This window comes from Pteronotus mesoamericanus, unplaced genomic scaffold, assembly GCF_021234165.1.
Source record: "Pteronotus mesoamericanus isolate MK-2021 breed Mesoamerican mustached bat unplaced genomic scaffold, CSHL_Meso_final contig_94, whole genome shotgun sequence".
NCBI classification, from domain to species: Eukaryota; Metazoa; Chordata; class Mammalia; order Chiroptera; family Mormoopidae; genus Pteronotus; species Pteronotus mesoamericanus.
The window spans coordinates 32,861,349-32,883,557 of record NW_026555285.1 but is presented as its reverse complement, the minus strand read 5'-3'; the positions used below and the strand labels follow the sequence as shown (position 1 = coordinate 32,883,557).

At 40.3% G+C, this 22,209-nt stretch overlaps 1 pseudogene; it reads left to right on the top strand.

Annotated features, from left to right (window-relative positions):
* The first annotated feature begins 4,935 nt into the window (after positions 1-4,935).
* Positions 4,936-22,209, top strand: part of LOC129081169 (polynucleotide 5'-hydroxyl-kinase NOL9-like) — a 31,182-nt pseudogene continuing 13,908 nt past the window's right edge.

Sequence of the window (22,209 nt, the reverse complement as noted above, 5' to 3'; positions counted from 1 at the left end):
AGAAGTTATAGGGACTTCTCCTCTTGGCACTGGAACCATTGGATGGGAGGAGAGCTAGTGTGGGGCTGGCGACCCTTCCTCCTGAGATTCCCCTCTCAATTTTTCCCACCACACATGGGTGTGGGAGCAGCGTGTTCCTCATCTCTGCCCCTCCTACCAGTCTCAATGTGGCTTCTTCTTTAATTCCCTAGTTGCAGCTAAATTTCAGGGGGTTCTCAATGATGGTTGTTCTGTAGTTTTGTAGTCGTCGTGATATGGTTGTGGAAGTAACCTATTTACATATACTGCCATTTTTGCAAATCTATTTTTAAATGCTTAGAACATATTAGTAATAATTAATGTTTCTTTATACTTTTTGTATGTAATGTGCACTCTTTGGAATTAATTTTGAAATTCATGTTCCTAAACCTGTAATCCAGTTTCTATTTAACTAAATTTATAAACTAAAACCTAATAAAATCACAAAGGTTTTCAATATTATTAAAGGGAAATGGTTTTATTTAAAGGGTACGCTAACTTAGCTTGTGGTTCCACAAATTTAGGAATTATTTTGTCAGTACATTCAGGAATGCTAGATAAAAGGCTTACATATATTAAGCACTGTAGGGAACCCAAAGGTTAATATGGAATGGGTATTACTTGCAAGAAGCTTAAAGTCTAATTGAGAAAAATAAGACATGAAAACACATGCATTTAAAATATGAGAGAAAGTGATAAAGACTACAAGAAAGGCACAGATAAAGTGCCAGTGCTGTGGAAATAAGAGAAGGGAATAAAACATTAGCTGTCATATGAGCTAGAATTGGATAAGTAAGATACAGATATGTAGAAATGGGTCCAACAAGCATTACAGTTTTGAGATATTATCTATGATATTAAATTTTAGCTATTGGTTTACATGACTATCCTTATTCTACTAGACAATGAACTCTGAGAGCCAGAACCACATCTTATCCCTTTCATATAGCCTCAGCTCCTAAGACAATGACCAGAACTTAGCATTGACATGTATTTGTTCAATGTGGAATGACTAGAATGGAGAAAAAAAGCCCAGCAATGGCAGATCATGGACACTTTAGCAAGGGGTGAGGGCAGAGTACAAGTTGTGATAAGTTCAATTAGCTGGGCAATAACCGTATGAAGAGGAGGAGTGAGAGACCAAATAAGGGATATGTCTGTTGGCGACAGCTATTAGCAGGTCCCGAGTGTCAGGCCTGGACTTGCCCTATACATAAATGGGGAACTGGCAAATATATTTGAATAGGGAAGGACTGTCAGAGCTGTGGGAAGGATTTGGTGGCAGAAGAATGTGAGAAAGCCATTATCAACTGTTGTTTTAGTCTGTCCGAACTGCTATAACAAAGTACATAGACTGAGAGGCTTAAACAGCAAATTTTTATTTTACGCAGTCCTGGAGGCTAGGAAGGCCAAGGTACCAGCAGATTTGGTATCTGGCGGGGGCCCACTTCCTTCTTTATAGACAATGCTCTTCTTGCTGTGTCCTCACATGGCAGAAGGGGCACGAGGGTCTTCTGGAATCTCTTTTATAAGGGAACTAACCTCATTCATAAGGGCTCTGCCCTCATGATATAATCATTTTTCAAAGGCCTCACTTCTTCATCCTCCTTTCAAAATATAAATTTTCAGAGGACCTACTCAGTCCACAACACCTGGCTACTGATAATACTGGCCTGCAATAAAATAGAAATAGTAGGAATGGTAAGCAAGAGTAGTACACGGGGAAACCTGTCCCATGTATTCCCCACAGGACATGGCAACTAAACAATTTAAGGCTCATAGGAGGAAGAGGAATGAACCGTAGCTGAAAGGTTTCTATCTCAGCAGCTGAGGACAAGTATTTGTATTAATGAGAAGCATACATGTGTGAGAAAACTGAGGCACCTATTTTAACTGTGCTGGGTGTAGCTTGCCCATCTTCACACAGCCAACAAGTGGCTCAACCAGTGCTCAGAGGCAGATCTGCCTCCAACTGAATCTTGTTTCCAACATGCAATAGTCTCCTTATTCTGAAATGCACAGATGATTGGCTCCAGTTTGAAAGCCTACTATTTAAATAAATTTCACTTGCACTTTGAAATAAATAGTATATTCATATGGACTAAATTGTGTCACCCAAAAAATTCATATTCTGAAGCCCTAATCCCCAATGTGACTGTATTTGGAAACAGGTCTTTTAGGAGGTGATTAATGTGAAATGATGCCTTAGGAGTAGGGTCCTAACCCAACAGGATTGATGGCCTTATAAAAAGACAATCTCTCTTTCCCTCTCCTTCTCCCTCTCCTTCTCTCCCTTTCTCTCTCTCTCTTTCTCTCTCTCTCTCTTTCTCTGTCTCTCTCTCTCTCCAAACACACTGAGGAAAAGCCATTTGAGACCCCAGTGAGAAAGTGGCAGCGTGCAAGCCAGAAAGCAAGCTTTCTCTAGAACCTATTTATACTGACACTCCGATCTCATATTTCCAGTCTGCAGAGCTGTGAGAGAATTATTTTCTACTTTTTAAGCTGGCTCCCGCCCCCCGCCCAGACCAGTCCATGGTATTTTGTTATGGCAGCATGAGGTGACTTAGACATACATGTTCCTAAATTGGGCAGTAACAACCGTCAAGCTGAATTATCACATCAGCTGAAACTCTATGTTTTCTTTCAAGCAGCAAGCGTGTTTTTTCACGTGCATTTTGGTTTTTACTACAAGTAAATTAAATGCTGTGAACTCCTCATTGGCTAACAGGCTGTGTGATCCTTGGAGTAGAGCCTGCCTTCTGTCCACTGTGGAGACTGGCGTCTAGAAGGCACTCGGCCTCAGTTTTTTCTGAGTGAATGACTATTGCTCATTTCCCTGCCTGGGTGGTAGGACCGCACTCATTTTGAGCTGAGCGGAGGTGATCTTAAACAGCTCTCACCTTCCTCAGAGACCCAGATGACACACAATCTAGAGAATATGGAAGATGTTGTTTTTTCCAACACAGTATGTTCATCCTCAGGTTCTTTTCTCATTTAAAACACTGTCTGTGCTCACCAACAACACTAAAGAAGCAACATAAAACTGGTTTTATGGAGCTCACTAACAAATATGGAAGAGTAGTTTTATTTTACAGAACAACTTTGGCACATTCAGACACACACACACACACACACACACACACACAGAAATTGAGTATGTATAAATAACCCAAATGAAGAAAAAAATTAAGTAAATTTAATTAAGAGCAAATAAAAATATTCTTTTATTTCTATGTATCAAAGGAGAAATGAAGTATAGTATCATTTTATATGATGTTAAGAAACAAACCTGACACTTTAGATTTTATGGCACAAATTTTACTCTATTTGGTTTTAATTTGTGGGAGGATGTAATTGAACCTGTAATAACTCTATATTACAATCAACTGCTGGGCTGAACATCACATAATCACTTTAACCCTATGGCCTAACCCAATGGTTAATTCCATTCCAGTGGCTTGACTTCTGCTCACCTCACCTTCCTCTTCAGACCTGTCCATGTCATCAAAACGTGGCAATTTTAGCTCCCTTCACATTAGTCAGAGACAGACAGCGTTGTTAGGAAACTGCAATATAATCTTATTGAAATTGAAGGGAGCGTGCAAAGTACGTGGCTGCAGAAATTTACTCAGAGGCCTAAAATGGCCCAGTGTTTGAAGCTGATTTTGCAAGAAAAGATCAGGGAGGAGGCACAATTCACAACGATTTCTCCAAATATCAAATCTGGTTAGTGCTGTAAAGTCTTTCTCCTGAGCCATTTGCGAATGTTTATCCAGGGCCAGTCCCTGCGAGTGGTATTCATGCAGCAGATTGGTAGCGCAACCCTGGGTTGGGAACTAACAGGCCATTACTGACTCATTGTCTATTCATTTTAGATTGTTTCTATGGAGGATTTATAGAAACAATACCAAGGTGGCACCAAGGTGGCTATCAATGCTGTTTACATACAATTTAGAGGAATAAACCTGCAGTTATGCCCAGGCAGGCTCCCCTCGTGGTCCTGGCGAGTAGTGTTCTAATCCTATTGTGACGTGATTGCTTCACCATAAACTGCTCCACAGAGGCCGGTAATTGGCGTACAGGTCCAAATTAGATTGCTGTGTGTTTAGGAAAGCAGGGGTCATTCCACATCAGCACCTCTCAGGTCTCCATTACAGGACAGCAAATGTATATATTATCTTTTAGCATAAAGAAAATGCTCAGAGTACATGCTCACAGGCACACACGTTACCATCTTGTCTTTCATCACCACGAGGAGGGTAATGTGAAAATGCTAAACACTTTTTTGAGAATGGCAATGAAATATTTACCAGCCATGTATCATGGAACACCGGCTTCACGAGCTAAAAAGTGGAGATGGGAGGGAAATTAACAGATGAAAAAGTCCAACTGCTTTCTGCTTTCTCGTAATAATATCATCAAATGATGGCCTTGCTCTGGAAACCAAAAAGGCCTATTGTCTTTATGTTTTTAACTCTAGTGATGGATAAATTCACGAGAGGTTCCAGGATAAAACAACTTCTTCTTTAACTCCCCAGCTTCTTTTCAAAATCACCAAATAAGTCTTCAAATCATTAACAGTAAAATTCATTAATTAAGTAGCCTTGCTGCACGGCTACTCTCTGGATAGTTAAAACGTGGGACAAACAGCAGTCCAGTGGAAAGAATAATAAAAATGTCACAATTTGATGCCAAAAGCAAATTAACATTTTTCAGGTCTGTGCTTCTGCCTTTCTAAGACCCACGAAAAACAATACTTAAAGGAGGCCAAAATGAAAGGAAAATTATGTGAGCCAGAAAGAACGTCATATTAGAAAGTAGGAAAACCAATAAACAAACAAGAAAACACAAAATGTGGAAATATTAAAAGGCGCGGGTGGTAAGGGGAAAGAGGTAGTAAGAAGGGAAGGAGGGTGCATGGAGAAAGGAGAGATGTTTTCCAATTCCAAAAGGGAAACCGAGCGCCGCCAGCGCCCGCAGTTGCAGAAGCGGGGCCCTTAACGCTCCGCGTGCACGCGAGCCCGCGAGCCCGAGCCCAGCTAGTCCTCAGCCGCCGCCCCCGTTTCTGTGCCTGTGCGGCCGCAGGCGGCTCCTGCAGGCCCGGGGGGCCGGTGGACTGGCGGGAGGGTGGCTGCCTGGGGTCCCAGGCAGGGGCGACCGTGGGCCCCAGCCCGGCTCCCAGTCCGACCTCGGACAAGGATCCCGCCCTAGCTGCCGCGCAAGCCTCCCTGTCCCGCTACTGCCATTTGGGGCCGCGCGTTGCTGCAGCCGCTGCTGGCGCAGGGTTTTGCTTTCGGTGGGATCTGTCCTGTCACTTGCCTTTGTGGCCAGCTGCAGGCAGGTGTTTGGTTGTACCATCAGCCAAGGCCAGCCTTCCCAAGATGTCTTCTCCACTTGCACCCACCCTCGCCCCCCTATCAGTGCAGTTCATCATTCGATGCCTGAGAAAAGCATGAAGGAGATGAAAAAGGAAGCCTGCACCTTGCTCACAGTGCATCTTAACTGGGAAGACTGGTGTTACTTGATGCACCATTTTCCTCCCGTGTTCCGTTGTGATGCTAGAAAGTCTGAAAACTTCCACTGTAAACTTCGTAATCAGCCATTCAGGTTTATCTTACATTTTTGTATGAGAGAGTCCCACTTTCCAGATTAACTCCAAGTATTTGCCTTAAGGTTTGTTGGCATTACAAAAGAGAAAAAGGAAAAAAAAAGTCCTTCGTTTGACAGAGAATTCCCTTTCAGGCCTGGAAGTTAGTCAACGTCTGTGGTGAGGAAGAAGACGGCTTCCTTGACATTCTGGTTTGTGGATTTCAAGAGAGTCAGCATTCAATAGATACCTGATTAACCAGTTGTCAAAACAGTATTTCCTGTGTTAACTGTTTGGAATGTGATCCAGGACAGACAGAATTTACTCATCTGATGCATCGCTTTACTTAAAATTACAGATCCAGTCCTAGGACCACCTCTCACCTGCCAGAGGACAGCATAGAAAATGGTATACTTCGGGAAATCTGCTTGTAAAAACAACTCAGCATTACATCAAGATAATAAAATATGTATTCACCTCCTACAAGAGAGAGTCCCCTCTAATTGTCAACACAGTGGTCTGGGTAACAGACCAAGGAGGTTTGCTTCCCATTGATCTGATTCAGTTGCTGTTTCCCAGCCACGTCGTTCAGTTCAGTTCTGGCGGAGGTAAATCCATGCCATCCCTCACCCCCGACTGGGCAGACGGCGTGGATGGCTTGTGCACAAAAAGGCAAATCTAAAGTCAGAAACAGAGGTTTTTTTCTACTGGGCAGAATTTGCAGACAGTTTGGCATTTGCTGACAAAGAAAAGGAGAGTCCAGTTGTATTTAGTGGACATAAGCTGATACGCATCCTGTCAGACTTTGCGTTTAGAAAAACTTCAGGACAGAGACTTGCATAACAGAGTTTTCTTGGCAGTGTTAGGTCACCCTGGCCAGCGGCAGCCCCCAGTGCCGAAACTGCTTCATGCCTTACATGGTCTGACACCCCACCAGGCCCCCCTCAATGCAGATGCTCTCCAGATTATTCAAGCTGATGTCACTCCCGCCCATGGGCTGTATGCTCTGAACACCAGCTGGGTTGGTCTTTGCAAGATCCCAGATGGTGTCAGAGGGCATGCAATGGGCCCGTCCTGCTTGTCCAGGCTCCAATCTGCGATTGTTTGGGGTTTGAAACTTGTAGAGGGATGGACATGGAGAAGAGGCTTTTACCACGTCCTCATGCCCATGCCCCCAGAAGAGCTAAGAAATGTGAATTGCCTGCTGCACTTTGCCACATTTTTCCATAGTGTGTCCTCAAGAGCCAGTGTGGGCTTGAGGGGAATACTTTATTGCAAGAAAGATTTTAATCTTAGACTTCCTGGTGCAGAGAAACTGAGGAAAAGTGTACAGAAAAAGTGCACCCAAAACCTAAATTCTATCAAAAATCACTCTAATATTGTTAATAAGGGAAGGAACTTTTAATAAGGGAAGAAAGCTTGACTTCTTCTCCAGCCTGACATCAGCAGAATGATGGGCTTTTGTACCTGTGAACAGGAACCTTATGTGGCAGTGTTTCCTATATAGCTCATGGAAGTTTTTAGTAAATTTCAGTCCCTTCTTAAAGCTACATGACCTAGTTTTGCCCTAGTCCGCTGTATGGTTCATCATACATGATGTTTTATTTACTAAAGGGATGATAAAGCAACTGGGAAAATATTGTATACCATTGAAACAAAGAATATGCTTGATTCCTCAAAAAGTTCTTTAAGGACCTGGTTTTTGGAATCTGAATAAAAATAGGGAGATTAGGGCCACAAAAATGTACTAAGGAGGAAGACAGGCTGACCAGCAGGATCCAAGAGTAACAGGATGTGGAGATGCTTGTTGGTTCTTGCCCCGTGATGGCCCGCGGGGCGGGGTCCCGCCCGTGGGGTCTGCCTGGGGCTGGTCAAAGTGCCCACCCTTGGTCGTTCCCATCCCCTGACCATGTGATACTGTCCAACTACTCCTCCATTTCTGTGGGTAAACTGCTGAAAGATCATGTTTAGTCTTTAATCAAGGTTTAACAGATGAAATTTGGACTCAAGAACTCTTCTTTCTTTTTTTCTTTTTTTTTTTAATTAGATGTTTTTATGCTGAAAGTATTGCTCTCAAATCCAGGATCCCTGTCCTGGGGCTTCTAAAACTAGGTTTGTCCTAACTGACTTCTCATCTGAGATGGAAGACATAGTCTGGGCAGAGTCAGACACCAGGCTGTTTGAAAGAGGCCTGGCAGGGCAGCATTTTGAGAAAGGCCTCTTCCTGCCTTTGGGCAGCTGGACTTGAACTTGTACCTATGGACAGCTCTGCACCACTGAGCACTTTCTCCTGGAGTGCAGGAAGCTGGTGATGGTGCCGTCCTCCCAGATGGCAATACATTCTTCCTCTTCTCTCTGGTGCCACTGTTCCTTATCCTCCAAGGCTGGAGTGGCTTTGGTGTACAAGGATGAGCAGTCTGGGTCATACCGTTTCTGCATGCAGAATGGTGAAACACTTACTGAGTCGGCATTTCAAACTGATATTGTGGTTTTCAGCTTCCTAGCAGATCAAGTTGAAGGATGTTATTAGAATATGCAGGTTTTAATGTCTATATTCATTGAAGTCATTGATTATCATTGTTTTTAAGTACTCAGCATCTTATAGACCCACAGACTTGCAACTTCTCACAGGAACCTTTGTCACTCCAGGGTGAATTTTAATATTCTAGAGACCATGTAAAGTCTAACTTCTTAGTTGCCTCTTATTTATATTTAAATTTAGCTTATACCTGTTTTTCTATCTTGGTCTTGCAAAGAATTTTGAGACATCCCGCCACCTTTTTGCCTCCTCCCTTGGTTCCTAGTATCTTTGTAATAATATTCACCATAGATCATTAGCAGCAAGTCTCAGAATGAACACGCTGCCCAGTCATTTGCCTGTTCATTAAACCCAGGCTTATCTTTAGCCTAACCTTCTTCTGACCACTTCAGGATGCAGTCTTTCTTTAGACCCCATCTGTAAAGAAAACAAACATTGCCACTAGAGGGAATTATCGGCCATTTGTCACAGGACAGGACGCTGTAGAGTGGGCCAGGGAGCCTATAGACGCCTCTCATGGGATTCAAAGGTCCTAGAGATATGGCTCTGTGGTCAGCCCCAGGGTGTGCTGGCCAGACCTGCAACAGCACCGTAGACCTCGGCCGGCCTTTTGATTATCACTGGCGACGGTGTGGGCTTGTTCTTTCTCCAGCATGTTCTGGTTCAGAATGAGCGGTATTGGAGTCATTCTTAATCCAATCTAGTACATGCTTATTTTTAAAAAATGAAAGAAATATGTGACTTAGAATGTAAAAATCCTTAGTCACTGATTTTGTGATTTTTTTAAAGTCAGTTCTTTCAAAGAGATTATTTATAGGGAAGGTAGGTATGAAAATAAATAGCAACATTCTAAAAAAGAAAAGGAAACTAATTTACTTTCAGGTGTGTAAAACACAGTGGAAAAATGCAGACTGACCATGAGTCCCGTGCTAAGAAAGAAGTCAACTAGTGTGTGTGCACACACATAAACTCAAGAATTTCTCTGACATCTGAATCACAGCTCTTGACCATTATTAGGCATGGAAATGAATCTCAACAAGACCAGCACAAGGTGCCCTCTATGGGATGAATTGTGCCTTGAAAAAAGATACATTGGAATCTTAACCTTAGAGTGTGACATTATGTGGAGTTGCCTGCACAGAAATCGTCAAGTTAAAATTAGATCATTACAATAGACTTTAATCTCAAATGACTCTTGTTCTTGTCAAAAGGATAAATTTGAGCAGAGACAGATGTTCATAGAAGGAGGATGATGTGAAGAGACACAGGGAGAAGCTGGCCATCCATGCCAAAAAGAGAGGCCTACAACAGATCCTTCCCTTAAACCAACCCTGCCGACACCTTGAGTTTGGATGTCCAGCCTCCAGGACTGTGAGACAATAAATTCCTGTTGTATAGCCTACGCAGTGTGTTATGGCCGTGCTAGCAAATGAATACAGTCCCAGAGTTATAGGGAGTGACTATCAGTTGACAGATACTTCAGTACCTTTTCCCCAACCCTTCAAATTCCTCAGGAGTGCTTTCAGGAGATTCCTTAAGATGAACCTCACGACTGAAGATGACTTGCTTTTAGCACAGCAGCCTGTGGATTCTCTGCTACTTTCTTGCTTGTGTACCTCAAGTAGGAAAAATTACCCATTGGCAAATGTTTCTGGTTTGCTGTCTTTAGGACCTACAGAGTTGAAAGCCTACTGAGATTTGAACTTCCTAGTAGTTCAGAAGTGTAACCTAATACCCATATCCAGGGACACAGAACAAGGCCTTGCCCACAAAAGGCTACAGCCATCAATTAGAGAGCTATCTTCATATACATGCAATTCCCATACTTTCAATAGGTCTCTGGTGACATTGCACTCTTTCCAAACACATCAGCACAATAGGCAACCTTCTGTGCCATTGCCCCACACGAGCAGGACACACCAGCTAATGGATTCTCTGGTGGAGCCAATCTAGGGTCCTCATATGCAGTTGCTATATTCCCTGAGTCCCTGGGAAGCTTTCTCCTTTACCCCACACCGCCCCAGCAGCCTCCTTGCTAGTACATTTCCACTATGATTACAGAGAGAGACCTAAAAGATGTGTTTCTTTGCTTAACGGTGATTTTAGTAGTAATTGCCACTAAGAGGTCCTGAAGACTGATTGTAAGTCATGTCCTTCCTGTCTTTTGTCCCTGAGAGTCAAGGTACTTGGGTAGGAAAAGGCAGAAATAGGATGTATGACCTTGAGACCATCAACCTCACCATCCAGAAGCTGAAGGGAGAGGGGAGTGTGTACTAGAAACTCTCTAGATTCCTTCTCAGATAATTTTATCTCTGCTAATTTGCGGGGTTCCTCTTTCCTAAATCCTCCCTGTTTCACTGGCTTCGTGCCATTTCCAGAGTCATCCTTTATCAGTCCTGTCTGGCTTCACAACAGTTTTCTCCAAGGTGAATGCTTTATAGTAAGTGCTCACATGGCCCCCTCTGAGTCTCTTTTACAAGTAAAGAGAATGAACACTCTATACCCCATGTGAAACCCTAGCACCTCAGTGGTTTGAGCGGATTCCTTTCACCACCAGAAAGCTCTGTTACGTAATGTAACTATTAGGCTAGGCAGAACTTCATCTGATGATAAACGATAGGTCACAGAAAGTTCATGCCCAATAACAGAAGTTGCACATCGGTATTACTGGGAGCACACACACATGAAAGGGTGCCAGAGCCATCAATAACCATGTTTGGGCCTGATAATTATTATTAGCTTAGTAATAGTTATTGCCATCCTCTCTCTTTCTGCTGATTTAGTAAAGAGCAACTAATATCCATGAGGGGTCAAATGTATAAACCAAATGATACTCCTTGGCCAGACACTATGCAGTTTCTAATGAGCTAATAAATGTTATGAGTGTGGGGTGTGTGTGTGTGTGTGTGTGTGTGCATGTAGGTGTGTGTTTGCTTAACCAAAGAAAATTAAACTTGCTAGGCGGCAGGGGCATCCCTGACGACCACGTTTTCTTTTCTTCCTACTAAATCACAGACCTACCACATCCTCCTTTGAAACCCTGCCATATAGCAAGGACTAGCTAAAGAATTCCCCCTTCTGGCTATACTTTGAATCTTCTTAAAATCTAATTCAAAGAATTGTCATTCTTTTGTAGACACAAGTCTATAAACTCATTCTCCAGATAGAAGTTTTGAAACAAAACATGGGGACTTCTGAGACACGAAGGGCTCCTTGGTAATTAAGATAAAATAAGGATTCCCACACTGCCTCTCTATTACAGATCTGTGAAACAGCTCGATACTTCACTTCACTGGGCAGAAGCCCGTTCAGGCCATCGAGTTGAAAACTGCAGTATTATTATTCTTTGATGTCTACAGCTTAGTAGCACAAAGCTGGTCTCGGAGCACTTACTCTCTATAAAGAAACTCCAAATGTTTGGCCTTTGGGCTGTAAATATTGTGTCACCATTGATTTTTAACATATAAAGTGTATTTTCCTGAATGTCAAGTATTTTCAAAGTGCAGGGCCTCCCAAGAGCACAAAGTAGAAGGAATTAAAGATGATCTAAAAGCTCGAGCTATAAGCAAGCGAGAAAGAAAGGCAAGGGAAGGAAAGAATGAAAGGGGGAAATGAATGAGAGCAATAATCCAAGTACTGTGTTTTCTTTCACAGTTTAGTTTCAAATGGTACATGAAAATTTATTTCATTGTCACTAATGACATGGTAACATCAATATTTTCAGTTCCAACCTTTTCGGTACCAACTGTGCTTTACAATGCTTCATACAGCACTACAGTGAGATCTTTGAAAGGAGTCTTTCTCCTTCATTTAACGACCTCTCTACTCGAGTAAATAAATGCAAAAAAAAATGTTAAATAAATTGTGTCAATTCCTCTACTTCTCAAACAGTAAAATTATATTTCAAAGTAACTGCTATCAAATGTACTGTTAGAAAGTTCATTCAAATTAGAAAACTATTAGAAAATAATACGGAGCAATTGTTTACACATTAAAAAGTCTCTTCAGTTTCACCTTCATATCTTGGCACAGTGTTGGATGCAGAAAGATTTAAGGCAAATAAAGCGACATTTTCCTGGTTCCTTATGTGTTAGGAGAAGCGTCCTGAGCTGTGTCTCAGACCCACAGTGGATCACCTTGCTCTTTCTTTATCAGCCTCCTGTGCCAAGTCATAATCAGACCATCAAGTTCAGGTTCTGACCTCCCCGATGCAAGTGGAGCCTCTCCTGGGATTTGAATGAGCTGGGGAGCTATTCTCTTTCCCTCAGTCAATCAGATAGATGCAATTGAAGTTAGGAAAAACCTCTTTAGACAAAGCATGCCTGAATTTGAATTTGACTGCTTGTAAGACCAAAAGAAAGGTTTTGTCACCTGACTTCAAAAGAATGAGCAATAAACATCACCCAATAAACCTTCAAATCCCTCATTATTTTATAAAACTTACTATAACATATATCAGTGATTTTCAACCTGTATGCCACAAGAATTTTTAAAACATGCAATACCTGGCTATTTAGTCAGGGACACTGACCTCTTTTCTGTTAGACTGTCAAATAAAAACATAACAACAGCCAACACAACAATAGCCATCTGGTATGAATGAATCAAAATTATACCTATTTTTTTTTCAGATCAGGAAAAAGTATATTTTTTTGGTGTGCTGCAGAATTTTAGTAATTAGTTTTATGTGTGCCAGAAGGTGAAAAAGGTTGAAAATCTCTGATAATGTAAAAATTACTCAATTGCAAAAGAGTTTAAAATGTAGAACTATAACTTAAACATCCAAATAAATAAAATTCTAAAACTAAAGCATTACTGGAAGAGACCAGAAGAAAGTCTAAGGGAACACATTTTTAACAAGCAAACATGGCAACTCACAGATATATAAGGGAATAAATGTGAAAACTGTTCCTGCCAACTTCATGCCTATTCGCTAATCACTTCTTTTGTTAAGTTATACAGGCTCACTTAGGAGCTTTAAGGTTTGTGTTTCTGATCATCTATTTATCCCATAGCCCTCTCTCATTTCCATCCTCTGCCTCCTAAAACTGCTCCTGACCACCATTAATTAACTGGGAAAATGCACTAATATCTATCTTCCCAGGAGTTATCAAGCAATAAATACTCACGTTACTTAATCATGCTCTATCTATGCTTAACACAGCATCCATGCATGTTCTCGAGGGGTGTTTTTCAGACTGCTAACAAAAAACGGGATGGCTATTTTTAATTCCATGTAAAATGTAAAGGCATTTATGCTGACTCTGCCCAGTGCAAATCAGCCAGTATTAATTGAGCTCTCCTCATATACTCTGCTAAATGCCAAGGCGGGTCACCAAAGGAAAAGCAAAAAGAAATTAGCCTTTGCCAGGGAATAGGGAAATTTCAATCCCATCTCTGGCACGAAGTCATTGTATAACCTTTGGCCCATCATCTCTCTGGTCCTCAGTTTTCTAAATTAAAGTAACTAGCCTGCTGGACTTTAAGGTCTCTCCAGTATTTCAAATAATTCCTCTTCTCTGAGCCTTCAAGACTGCCTGTTTTTTTATTGCACTCTAAGTGTGAAGATGTGTGAGGTAGAAACTGAAGGAAATGAAGGATAAAACGGAGGGTAAATTGATAGACAATATATATATATCTGTTTATTGTTTGACCACAAAGAAAAATCTGAAGTCCAACAATGAACACATATGTGTTGTTTATGCTTATGGGACTCATATTTATAGAAGAAATATTTGCTTTTACATCTATTTTCTTGAGAAAACTAGTATTTGCATGCACAAGTAGTTTCAAACACTGATGACAACGGATTTAATCCAAAATTATGTTAAAATTTTGGCAATGCAAGAGCTAATCTTTCAGAAATTTTAGAACATTTTAGGTTTTTATTCTTAATTGCAATAAGAAAAGCTATTCTCTCTAAATGGAGATAAAACAATTATAAATCAAAGTTTTATTTGATGTATGTTCGTAAAGAATGGCAGACTTATTGAACAATTTCCAAAAGCTTTAATTGGAGTTACTTTAAGGCTTCCTTCCAACTATTGCTAAAACCATGAATGTGGCAGATACAACAAGGCAGTGTGAACTGTGGAAATAATCGCAGGCTGAAGTTAGCAATGGAATTATAATGAAGCGACATCAAACTGACACAACTTTATTTCATCATTAATTATTCCTCCAATATGATAATCACTAAAAATCCACAAATATTCCAGCTTGTGTATCTAAACATTCAATTTCCTTCCAGGAATTTGTAGTCATTTAGGGGAACAGTTTCAACAGATAGTATATTGTCTTTCTCACTCACTTTCTTTTCCACATTTGATTATCTAATAATAATATATCTAGTACACAGTTTAGGAATAACTCAGTCCTCTCACTTGATTACATTGGACAAAATAAACACACGTTGTTTATCTACACTATCCTAATTTAATGGTTAATTTTAAAAAGCTAATATTCATTTGTTTACTGATCCTTAACTTTATGGCAGCACTTTTCAAAGAGTCATGGTGATATTACTAACCATAACAGAAGAAATTCCTTGCCTTCTGGCAACTTACATTCCAGTGTCTGGGAGGCAGATAATAAACATAATAAACACAAAAATTGACAAGTGCTATTTAAAAAGTGGTAGTACATACGTTGGACTATGTTTTCCTTATATAATTGTTCTGTCTAGGGTATGAATAATGTATCTGGCTTTTACAAAGCGTTCATATGATCATGTAATTAGACTCATTTCTGAGGTCTTCCTATAGTTCATGCATCAAACGCAGGCCCTTCAGGCAGCTGTGCTCGGGTCTGCAGGCGTGGGATGTTAAAAAAATGAACGTAGTCAGGCTAACGCTGCCCTCACTCCCTCACACGTGTAAGACATTGTGATTGCCCGAGGCAGTCTAATTATGAAGCGTTTAGTGGTCAGGATCTAGCACACACCTGCCAGAAACTTGAGAGAAGAGATACTGCACCAGGACTTTTGCCCTGCATGGGCACTCAGCTGGATGCCAAGTTCTAAAGATGCTGGTGGTGGCATGAAAACCATGTGCCTTCAGAGTTCTGTTGGAAGTCCCAGGAGTTCTCCCCTTTGAAGGACAGGCACAGTCTCCTCGGTCACAGTCCCTCATTCCACAAGCATCATTTACTGGCCTTAAAGCTGAGAGTGGGTTTCTGCGACAACTTGGAATTAGAACTGTGATTTACACAGTCAGCTGACTGCATTTCTCACCTGGATATACGAGGATATCTGAAGGGTTTCCAGATGAAGCCTGTGGGCTGTTTTCAGAAAAGATGATATTTGATTGAGAGTTATACACCCCTCTCAAATATATTATTGCAAATATGTGATTTTGAAAATTAAATACCAAGTATATGTTTAAATGGCTCCTCGAATTTATAATGGAACACATTAAATCATTAGTATTAGAGGGAAAATGAAAATCTCATGACTTGGAGAAGTTTATCATTGAACAGAAAAATTAATAAATATTTTTCTAAGATGAAACATGTTTAAATCAACATGTCTGATGTTTTTGCTTTTTCTTGCAGATAAGTTCTTTTTTCACTAACACTTTAGATTTGTTGTATAATGCTGTTTTTTAAATACTGTATCATACAAAAATCCTAGAAAATAGAAAGAAATCCATAAAATGATCCTATTACCAGACTCAGAAACAAACTTAAGGGGAAAAAAGTAAAATCCATTTGCTGATTGCGTATACATGCTGTGTTAATCCGATAATAATAGGAGGTATAAATAATTAACTGCTCACATGCCACTTTGTAAGTGTAAATTAGGAATCTCATTTTTCCACGAAGCAGAATGCTGCAAAACCTGAAATTCATCTTGTTTCCCAGTGACTTAGGGAATGCAAATCCCCAATGGCTCCCGCAGAAAACTTACGTTAGTCATTGAATTTTTACTCATTTGTCTGTATAGACCTTGTTTACCATATTACCTGTAAAATATTACCCTTGAAGTATATCAAAGTAAAAAGTCAGGGACGAGAGAGGAATATCATCGAGCCTAGGCCCTGGCCTTGCAGCAAAATCCCTTCTCAAACACCCTGGACCAGTTTCTGTTATCCCATTTGAAAGGCATTCACTGAAAGAGATTCTAAACTTTGCCTTTTAGGAAATTCAATCTAGCATTTAACAATTTCATCATTTGGAAGATGTGCGTCATATTGAACTCAAATCCTCATTGCTATGGTTGTGATTCAGTTTCTTCTGTCTGTCCTTCCCACAGACAGGGAATGGCAGCTATGGTCTACCATTACTATCACAGCACAGCAAGGCCCTCTCTTCTCTTCCATTGCGTATGTTCCAGTCCTATTAATCTTGTAGCCCTATTTTTCTCATCCTAAAATTTGTACTTGCCATGAAACCACTCTAGATTCAGAGTACTAATGTCTCTACCCCCTCAAGCTTGTTTCACCCAGAGATCCTGCTTCTAATTTCTAGATATAAGGAACCAGAGTGTGTACAATTTAGCTCAGAAGCAGAAACCTCCCAATGGAAACAGGTCCACAGTTGTACAATAATTTCTGGAGTTTTCTGCATGTGGTCTATAGAAGCAATTCTGGTACCATAGACTTAATGAGCTTCTTAAAGAGAAGGCCAAATCCCACCTTTTAGCCAGAGAGTGTACTGGGTTTGAGATTTTAGCATAAGAATCACTAAGAAAGCTTATTAAGAGTACAGATTCACTTCACTGTGGTATCCCTTCCCCGCCACTCCCCCCTACAAATTCTGAAATGGGAGATCTGGGCCAGAACCCAGGATGCCCACTTTAACAAGCCCCTCTCCACAGCCCCCTCCCCACTGCCATGATTCTGAGGCACATCTTCTGGAAATTACACTTGAGAAGGGGTTTCCTCTGTCTGCCAGTAGCCTTTTCTTCTGAATTGATCAGAAGCAGGATTTGACTTGCACTCAGAAAGTACAGGCAAGGAACGCGCATCTCCATGGATTAAAAAGAGGAAGGGACAAGGATTAAATGGAGAAAGGGACAGATACAGTGGGAGCTTCTCAGCACAGCCTCCTCAATTTATTGTGTGGCAGTGCAAGGGAAAGGTGAGCTCTGGAGATAAAGATATGGTTTATACAAATAGTGTGTGAGGGATGAGCGCATTTAGGAAGGAACTGTAGAAGCACTTGCGGGCACTTTCAGGTTTACAGATTGGGAGCCCTGAGAGAACCAGCTGCAAAGGAGCCTGCTGTGATGACCCTAGAGCTTTCAAAATGTCTAGCATTCCCCCCCTTGTTCTCCTCCACTTCACTCTGCATTCTGCATTCTAACTGATCTTTTCTAAATCAAATTGAATTTCACACATCCCCACTCCCACCTGAAAACATCTCAAGAACTAGTGATCCTCGGATAGGACATTCTTAATCTGGTTTAAGACTCCTGCGTAGCCTGGCTGGCAGCTCCTCGCTGCAGGTTCACCTTGAACCTCTCACTCACCCAGACACACTGCTTTCTCTTCATCCCTTAATGGTGATTCCTCTTTCCTGCCACTGGGCCTTTGCACAGGATGTTCCATTTCCTGGTATAGTCTTTCCTTTCCTTTTTCCTTGTTTCCCCTTCCCTAATTTAGTCAAATTCTCTCTCATATTGTCTCTGCATTCCAAGCACATGATAACTTCCTGCCATAGAATGTATCCAGAGCTAATAGGACCTTCACCTGTGTGATCGTCTGACTTTTTCCTGCCTCCCCTACCAGACCGTAAGCACCATGAGAACAGATTTCTTTATCACTGTTTTACATGTCTCCAGCCTGAGCCTGGAGACATGCAGTGATGTGCAATATATCTTTAAAGGTAAAATTAATGAACTGAAATAATCTGCACTCTTATTTCTAAAGATGTGAGCCAATAACATATATACATTCCCCTGAGCTGCTCAAAGAAATTCACTCATATTGTCAGAAGTACCCTCACAATTGATATAGAAAACAATAGTCCACTTCTTTTCTGAAAGGCCCGTTCTAAATTTAATTTCTCTTATATTTTCCCCGTTTCAAGGAAACATCCCTTTTACAAGCAAGTCCAGAAACCATGGCTTCAGACACGGACAGTTTGTGTCTGATGAGCCTCAAGGCCAAGAGGGAGAGTGCTAGGAAGTGCTCGGAGGGCTTTGACCTTGCACAAAGGAAGGACTTGCAGTTCACTATGCTGCACCGATTATGGAATGTGGATACAGGATTTGCAATGAGAAAAAGGTCAGCCTGGGAGGAAGTCACAGAGCCCGCGGAGAAAAGGAGCCCACTCTGCTGGTGGCTAGAGCTGCTGCCTGGGGAACAGGGTTGATGCAAACAGGCGCTCAGCCAGGCCGCTTCTTTTCTGGTGTGCCCATCAGCTGGACGATGCCTCGACAGACTTTGGGCTAAAGCAATTTGCCTAGCCTGCCACACAGCTGTGGGTCTCACTGTTTCCCTGAATCCACATGATCTGTGTTAGACCTTGATTGAAGAGAAAAAGAGAGTGGTTGAAACTTTTTCCTTTTAGATTTTCAGGACCTTATCAGCCATAAGCTGAAGTCCAGTACTCTGTTTAAGTAAAGTACATGATATGAAAGACATATTCTTATTAAATGTTGAATTTTGGGAGAATGTGGCTTCCCAACAGGTAAAAATAATTTATAATTACATGACCTATTACAGTGTAATTTTGATTTTTAAAAAACTTAAATAATTTATAAAAATTACCTATTATTTATCTGTGCATCTTTGTGAATGAAATATGATTAACTCCATTTTAGGCTAAGAAAAAAAGAATATGTAAGATAAATAAAATAACTTGAAAACTAATCTGTGTGGTAGAGTAAATTCAAATACTACAAAATCTAGATGCATCTTTCTTTAATGGACAGTGTGCTTGATAAGTCAGGCAGCTGTCAAAGATGTATGATACAAGAATCATACCTATAATAAATTAAAAGGCTCTATAAAATGTAGTACAGAATTGCCTTCAATAATAATCTCTTCTTTATAAGATGACATGGAAGTTAGTGTCCTTTCAGAAATTCCAACTCCAACTGACTTTTAAAAGCTATAAACGTGTTATTCGTGTAACAGGAAGCCTTAGGTAGGGCAGCCTCAAGACATAGCACAGTTAGGGCTGCAGCTCCACCTTTTGGCATTTCTCTTGGCCCTACTCCCTCCATATATATTATATTCACTTTGTCCTCAGATTGGCTCCCCTCTTGGGTACAGGATGACAGCCAGCAACAGCTGGAATTGATACAAGCTTCCCTATGCCTATCCAGCTGAAAGAGAGAAAATGACTTCCTCCCAGTGCAGAATAAAGCACTTTTCTTTCATATGATTGGACCAAGTCGGTCACATGTCCACCACAGCCCACTGACAAGAGTCACCAGGTGAATGCCGAGTGTCCATTAACTTCTCAGGCTCCCTTCAAACATGGGTCCAGCTTCCCCTGAATCACATGGGTTGTGGGGAGGGTAGATGCCAGATCAGAAAGTCCTATTTGGAAGGAAGAAAAGAGGAGCAGCCTCGGGCTGGCAATCAACAGCATCCATCAGAGATGGCCAAAAGTAATCCAGCTTTCAGTCCTACAGCAAAAACTTGTCCAGAGTAGAATTTTTAATAACATCAGCTTTGTTGGGTTTTGAATACTCCCCAATGACCTAATTTGGAATATTTAATCACGAAAAATAATCCTTTATTATTTCTGTCAGCTGTATTATCATTTATTTCCATTTTCTATAGTCCTTTTTCCTCCTTGGGTTTTGAACCCCTTGTCTTCTGCTTCATCAGGGAGCCCCATGGCACTCAGTCCATTACTTTACATCCAGCAGGGAACAAATCATTTGCCTGGCTGCTCAGTTACAGCCAACTGGCTGACTTACTTCTTGGCCTTTTGGCTAAGAGCAAGCACAGCTTCAGTTTAGTCAGTATGGCATCTTCTATCCAGGGAGTCTTCCCTGCCCTGGCAGGAGAACAAGCCCTCCAGGCTAATTACTAAGCATGTGGCTTTTAATTAATAATGCCTATGATTAACGTGGAGCAATTTTTATCTAATACAGGTATTAGGTAGACCAAAAATATCATCTCAAAAAATATCCCAAGACATACTTGTGTTTACAGTATACAAGAAGTAAGCATGTCTTCCATAGTTAACACACGCATCCACACACGGTAACAAAATTAAGGTTTCCTCGGTTGTAGTGGGTAAAATTTAAAAGATTCCAGCATGATCTAAGACAGTTTTGTTCTGAAATATTTCAAAAGATAATGAACCCTATTGGCATATAAGATCAACAAGTAGATAACCCTGCCAGCTCTAAAGTGCCCTTTATAATAACTGCAGTTTTAGAACACTAAGGAAGTGCAATGGAAGTTAGTAATTATGCCTTTTTTTCTGATAGATACAGTAACAGAAGAGTGACAGTTGCTCAATTGTCTGCTATTGACCTAATGTGTTAAATTGGTTCAGAGAACAAAGCCCCATGTATGCTTTTGCTGACTAAAATGAAATTTCCATTAATTACGAATTTGTATATGTTCCAGCAAAAAGTAGCTTATATTCTCCACCTGGTTTCTTTATTTTGTTATTAATCTTTAAGAAGTTGATTAAGTCATCTGGTTCAACCTTGCAGTTCAATTCTTAAAAAATACAAATGAATAAGGTAGAAATTGTAATGCCATCTGCATTATCTCATACCCTTTGCCACATACTAATGCGAAGAATATTTTTGTAAAAGACTAATAGCACTAACAGTAGTTCTAATAGCACTTAGTTGCTCTACATGAATTATTTTAGTTATTTTCTCATATCAGCTCTATGAGTAAGTATTATTGTTATCTTCTCTTTATAGATTAGCCAACAGGCTCAGAGAAGCTATGCTGCTCACTCATAATCCCCTTCGTCTTTGTGTCAAACATGATCCAGTACTTTTAACTAATGCATGGCCCAATCAAAGAACAGTCACAAGATGGGCAAGAACTTCTGAATTATTAGAGGCAAGTGTAACACCCCACAGTTCAATAATGGAAAAACTGAGACAGGGATGAGTCAGGCAACTTGACAGCATATGGGTTTTAGCTCACATTACTTAACATGGGCTAAAGAACCTGAGATTCAGTGAGACTCTGGAGCAAGTCCCTTGGCAAGGAGCGTATTTCTTTAGTCTGACATATCATAGTCGCTACTTTACTTAAGGAGAACAGTATTTCTTCCTGATATTCAATGAGAATGGAGACTAGAAATTGGGCCAAAATCATCACATAGGTTAAAGGTGAAAATATAAAATAATAATTTTAAGGATGAAGATGAGGATAAAAATCATAAAAATACTACGAGAATACTTAGATAATCTTGAGGTATGGAATGACTTTTTAAATATGGCCTTAAAGAGAGAACGAAAAAGAAACAAAGCAATAAATTTGATTACATAAGAATTAAAAGGGGGAGAGGGAGTTAAAAGTAAAACACTATAAACAAAGTTAAAAAGAAATAGGTAAGCAGTGAAAAATATTAGGCAACAGGTATGACAGACAAATGGTTACTACCCTTAATATAGAAAAAGTTCTTGCAAACCATTAGCAGAAAAAAATATCCACTCCCCACACACATATCACACAAGGAATTAAAAACATAAACAGGCAAAAAATAATTGTAAATTGCCAAGCAGTATAATTTTTAAGTGCTCACCTTTACTGATAACCAAACAAATGCAAAGTCTAATTAGGATTATATTTTATTATCTCTATCAATTTTGCAATAAAGAAATAACAAAATAATTTCTAAAACTCATTCTTCCCTTTTCTTAAGCTTTTTATAAGACACTTTAAACTTTTGCAAGCATTGAATTTGAAATTTTACACTAAAGCAATTTGAAAATAAAATACATATATTAATATAAACAGAATAGTCACATCCAAAATCATCCCCATAAAACCTCTCCAAAATAATATCTGTTCAGCTATTTCAACCTCTTAAAAATTTCATTGGTATGTTTTATAAATTTTAACAGCTATCTCTCCTATAATATGTGGAATCTTTGGAACAACAAAAGTGGACATCAGATAGAACATTT